Raw genomic sequence first — 6000 nt, forward strand, 5'->3', positions numbered from 1 at the left:
CTTTAAAAGACAATGTGTAATTCAATACCCCCAGGCCTAAAATTGTGGAAGCAAGTGTTAAGATAGAGCCTCTGATAAACTGGAGCTCCAGATGACTACCTGGAACAGAATTCTCCTGTTGACTCTAATTGGACAAGTCCTGTGACTAAGAAACAAACCTTTTTCTAAACCACTGAAATGTGAGGGTCTTCTGTTACAATAGCATAATTTACCCTACCTGATATATTCATCAAACACTTCTCTCATACATGGCATGTAAAAATGAACCGCTCTGGTTTTCAATTCATCTTTAGATTAGTAACATTTTGTATGGCACTGCATCATTTATAGACTACTTTCTTCTATAAGTGCACCTCATCATCCAGACTCTCAAAACCCAAACACAGGAGCTCATGGAGTCAGATACATTTTTGGACCAATCCCTCATTCTCTCAACTCCCACCACCTGCTGTCTGAAATTCAGGAACCAAACACATTTGGATGAGGTGATACTCCTTGCCTTCCAAACTCTTGCCATCTGAACTCGGGAATGGAAAAAAAAGTAAAGGATTCTTGACACATTTTGAACATATTTGTTCCCTTAAAACTGTTTTTCTACCACAATACCTATTAGACCCTCAACCTCTATTGAATGAACTATACGCTGTTATCATTCAAATTTTACAAACAAGGAAAAAGATTCAGGAAGGTTCATATCATAAACTTACTGGGAACAACTTTACACATTAGTAGCACAATCCCAGATTTTTCTGGCTTCAGATTCCTTGCTCTTTCCACTATGTACCATGCTTTCTAAAGTCTCATAGCTACAGAATTCCAGGATTTGATACTAATAGTTGCAATAGTGTTTGTGATTTTAAAAAACCAAACAAACATTTAATCACATAGTTACAGCCAAGAATAATGAAAGTCATTCTTTAAGCAATTCTACTTGCCTGAACAAAGTCTAATTCAGGACCCTGAGTGCCTGACAGGACAAAACAGGAAGAAGTTCTAGACATCACTTGGTCAAACAGGCAACTTGCAGAACAGTGAGGAACTATGAAAGAATTCAGGGGAGAGATAGCTTTTTCCATACATACACATACAGTATACTTAAAATCCTGACTTTTAGATGATCTTCACTTTGGTTCTTACCAAATTGGCTAACCTCAAACTCTTTGCTCTCCCAATTTTTATCAGACCTTAGTTTAGGAACTACTTGTGAAGGATTGCCTGTCCATCCATTTCTATAGGTTCAGTGGTTCTCAATAGTCAAATTTGGAAAAGGTCAGCAAACATATCCTCCTTTAAAAGAGTAATCTTTGGGGCACCTGGGTGGCTCAGCGGTTGAGCATCTGCCTTCCACCCAGGGCGTGATCCTGAAGTCCCGGGATCAAGTCCCACATCGGGCTCCCTGCATGGAGCCTCCTTCTCCTTCTGCCTGTGTCTCTGCCTCTCTCTCTGTGTGTCTCTCATGAGTAAATAAGTAAAAAAAAAAAAAAAAAAAAAACTTAAAAAAAAAGAGTAATCTTTCACTTTAGCCAAGAAATTGAGCTAAAAGCTATTGAAATTTGTCTAACCCAGCTATTTCAAAGCTTTAGGAGTTCAGACTCTTATTTCAAGAAATAAACTATTGATTGCTCATTTCTTAGAAAACAGTTTGGGAAATACTGTTCTAGGTAATTCTAAATGTTATGAATGGATCAAGTTGAGCCTTCAGGGAACTTTATCTTGAGTTTCATTACTGCCCTACATTGAAGAACACTGTCTAAAATTCATTACTTTCTGTAAGAATTTTTTTAAAGATGTTGCCAACTGCATCATACAATCTAATCTCCTTTTTTTATCAGGGCCCATGAGAGAATGCTCTTCTCAAGCCTTATCAAAAGAAAATGCCCTGCTTGTTTCTATCTTGTAAGTAGAAACACACTGAAGCTTACTTATCCCTCCTCCACTTTTTTTTTTTTTTTTTTTTTTTTTTTTTGCTGGCTGCTGAAGCCCAAGGCCAAAACTGTGACTCACTTTTAGTACAGGATCTTACAGTATGAACTTGGTATTTTCTTTTCCCCTGACTTTGTATTCTTTTTTTCCCCTGCTGTGCCTCGGTTTTCTCATTTAGTTTTATCCTTTTGTACCATATGGACACTAAGGTGGCTTCAAATCACTTTTGGAACTCTATGTTGCATATATTAAGTCCTACCTTAAAAAAAAAAAGATTTTATCTATTTATTCATAAGACACAGAGAGAAAGGCAGAGGGAGAAGCAGGCTCCCTGTGGAGAGCCCTGTGTGGGACTTGATCCCAGGACACAAGGATCAAGACCTGAGCCAAAGGCAGACGCTCAACCACTGAGCCATCCAGGGACCCCAAGTCCTATCTTAACTACTTTCATATTGATTTTTCCCTACATGCTCCATTACCCAAAAATATCTGTGTTCACCTTTGTGTAAAAGCATTCGTAGTTATGACACCAACAGAAGGACACATTCACAGTACAGTCAAATCTACAAATGCCCTAAAACTACAAAAAAGTCATTACTGTTGTTTTAGCGGTCTAATAACCAAAACGACGTATTCAACTGTGCTCTTAACGGAAGGAAAATTATCACTTATTGGGGATCAGTAGGTGCCAGGCACAACACAGACAAGTTTCACTTTTTAAAGAATGAAACTAGGGCATTTGCAAATTACACCATCTCTGAAAAGATGAATTAGAAACTGGTAATATTGGGGGGAAAAAAGAAACTGGTAATATTAGTTGCCTGGGGGTGCACGAGTGGGCGGGGAGAGACTTCGTACATCCGTTTTGTACCTTTTGAATTTTTGTGCATGTATCCACTATTCCAAAATATTTTTAAAAATCGAATGAGAGACAGTAATAAAGATGGAGTAACGCTTTTACTCTTTGCAACCGCCAACTTTTCCCATCAGCTTTGGCTCTCTGAGTATGCACTGAAATGGCCCAAGGAGTTTCAAGCAGGCTCGCCGGGTTTTATTGAAATAGTCCCTTTCTGATTCTCCATCCTTCGGGACGGGGCAATTACTTAAAATAGGAACTGAGATTGTGCTAGCCTGAGGATAACTATATATAAAAAAAAAAAAAATCCGAAACGGTTTCCAGTCGGTTTTATTAGTGGAAAAGTGCGGGCAGGAGGCGACGCAGGGCACGCTCGGCCGGCGCCGCTCCCCCGCGCGCGGAACTTTGCCCAAGTCGGAGCGCGGCCCACTCGCGGGTCCCGGGCCCGGCTGCGCGGCGGGGAGGCCGGGCCGGGGCTCGAACCCCGGACGCCGCGGGGGCAGGTCCCGGCTCGCAGGGGCCCCGCTCGGCCTGGCCCGAGGGGCGCGTGGGGGCGGGGAGCGGGCCTGGTCGCGCGGCCGGCCCGCCGCAGCCCCCTCCCCGCCGCCGAGGAGGGCGCACTTACCGCGTCGGGCTCCGGAGGCGGCCGGGGGTCGCGGCGGGCGGCGGGCAGGCGGCGGGCGGCGGGCAGGCGGGGGGCGGGGGCCACCGGGCCGGGGACAGGGATGCTCGGCCCCACGGGCGCCCCCAACCCCTCCCCGGCAGCCTCACCCCGGGCGCCGGCCGGCGCGGAGCCGGCCACTCCCCCTCCGTCGGGCTGCACCGGGCCGAGGGGACGCGAACTCGGCGGGCAGCCCTGGAGGGGGCGGGCGAGCAGGCGGGGGTCCGGCCGGCTCGCCCGTCAGTCCCGGCGCGGCGCGCGCGGCTGCCCGCCCCGCCCCCGCCCGCAGGCCCCGCCCCGCCCGCAGGCCCCGCCCCGCCCCCGCAGGCCCCGCCCCGCCCGCAGGCCCCGCCCCCTCCGCGCCCGGCCGCCTGCCCTGAGAGACCGGAGACGGCCGCCGCCGCCGCCGCCGGTTGGCGCTTTCCCTTCCTCCCCTCCCCCAGCGCGGCGCGCGCGGACGGCCTGGGTCGGGGAGGGGGAGGGGGAAGGGGAAGGGGAAGAGGGAGGCGGCGGGGTGGAGGGGATGGGGAGGAAAGGCGAGGCGCCGGCGGCGGCTGGGGGCGCTCGGGGCGGAGGAAGCCCCGTGGGGGAGGGGCGGCGGACGCCGGGGGGCGGGGCTCCGGGAGGGGGCGGGGCGCGGGGCGGTGGACCTGACCGATATCCCGGTTGTGCCCGCCCCTTGGAGCGGGGCTAGGGGAGGCCCTGGGGCTGGAAGTTTAGGAGGAGGCCCCGCGCTGCGCTTCGCCGCTGGGAGCACGCGGGCCTGGGCGTCTTGGTCCTTAGACTCAGGGCTGTATCGTCCTCGAGCTTTGAGACTCCCCAAGAGTTGCCTCTCTTCTCCATCCCTTGCAACAGTCTGAAAATTACCGTGTACCAGGTAGTGGGTTTGTGCCATAGCAATTAGGATCCTTAACTGCTTGTTTTCAGATGGGCGGGGGGGGGGGGCGGAGAATAATAGGAATTAGAAGTAAGTTCCTTCTTCATTCCTGGAGCCAGCAATTAAGCAAAAAACTATATGCTAGGTGCTGAGAATAACGAGAACTAAATTTATTTAGCGCTGAGAATAACGAGAACTAAATTTATTTAGTGCCTGTATGTCAAACACAAATTTAAAAGGCTTTATACATTTGTTAGCTCGTTATCAGTCTTGGGCGAAACAGCTAAGGTCTCTGCCTCCGTGGAGCTCATGGTGCAAAAAGAAGGGAAGGATTTTCCTTAGTGGGTCTCGGTGACGTGTAAAAGAAATGTCCACCTGCTTTCGGTTCTCAAAAAGTAATGCATATGTTCTTTTTTTTTTTTTTTTTTTGCAGATTCAGTTTATGCTACTTTGAACTACCTGTATGCTGTCCTTGAGGATTGAATGTGGTCAATCTCCTTCACAAAATGACATTTGCTTAGTAGATCTTCAGTATATCTCCACAATAAAAAAAAAAAAAAAATCCAGTGCAAGCATGTGGTCCAGAAAACTGATAATCAAGTCATCAACACAAAAACAGGGCAATTATAGAAGCTGCCTGGGATGGTTGGGAGATCTCTAGGGATCTATTTTGTACCCTCCCGCTTGAGGAAGTGGTAAAGGAAAAGCAACATAATATAAAACAATGAAGCATTGACAAGACCGCTAGCTCAAAGGGAAGTGGATGGGCCTTCTCAAAACTTAGAATCAGGAAAGACCTCACAAAATCGACCACTGAGGGCTCTGATTACAAAGCACAGGATATATTTGTTATCAGAGCTCTGTGGTTGTGACTTCCAACCCACCCAAACCCATACCCTTTGCAACCATACCTATACGCACAAGCAAAAATTACTTCAGTGGCATTGTTTTTAAGTACAGAAGGTAGTTGTGTAAACCTTTGACTAGAATTTTTGGGATTTGGTACTACTTTTCAGCCCTTGGTTGATTTTTTTCAGTGTTAACATTTGTGCACAGTGACAGCAAATGACATTCTTCTAGTTTCCCCAACCCCCATTTGCTGTTTAGTTTTAGAATTTTAATTCAGCCTTTCTCTTTTGGGTCTGTAGTGAGAAAGATTGGAAAAACATTGCAGTTGGGGCACTTGTGTGGCTCAGTGGTTGATCCTCTGCCTTTGGCTCAGGGCGTGGTCCCCGGGTCCTGGGACTGAGTCCCTCCCTCTGCTTATGTCTCTGCCTCTCTCTGTGTGTTTCTCATGAATGAATAAATAAAATCTTAAAAAAAAAAAAAAGAAAGAAAAACATTGTAGTCAGATTACAATTGCAGTAAAAAATGAATCCTACTTTAAGACAGGAATTCCTCTAAACCCTTTCCTTTTTTTTTTTTTTTTTTAAACCCTTTCCTTTTATTCATGTCAAACAGATTGTCAGAAAATCTGTTTTCTTTGTTTTACTTATTTGTATTTTCAGTTTAATTGCTCTATCCCCTTGATAAAAGCAAATTAAATAAAACATTCCTCATGATCTCGTACCCTGCTGCTGGCCTCAGCTCCTACCTTGCTTGTTCTCAGGCTGTTCCCCACATTGGACTCCTTCTGCCAACACACCAAGCACTTGCCAGCAAAGCCTTTGCTTGTCCCTCTGT

At 47.1% G+C, this 6000-nt stretch overlaps 1 protein-coding gene across 3 annotated transcripts in view; it reads right to left on the bottom strand.

Annotated features, from left to right (window-relative positions):
- The window catches only part of KLHL5 (kelch like family member 5), an 85937-nt gene extending 82198 nt beyond the window's left edge, over positions 1–3739 (bottom strand). For 2 of the 3 annotated variants that reach the window (XM_041752272.1, XM_041752271.1), the window contains exon 1: positions 3405–3739. The gene's annotated coding sequence lies outside the window, so the exon portion shown is untranslated. The remainder of the gene's footprint in view (positions 1–3404) is intronic. The other variant, XM_041752273.1, reaches the window with a different exon arrangement.
- Between the last annotated feature and the right edge of the window lie 2261 nt (positions 3740–6000).

Source organism: Vulpes lagopus, chromosome 4 (genome assembly GCF_018345385.1).
Source record: "Vulpes lagopus strain Blue_001 chromosome 4, ASM1834538v1, whole genome shotgun sequence".
NCBI lineage: Eukaryota > Metazoa > Chordata > Mammalia > Carnivora > Canidae > Vulpes > Vulpes lagopus.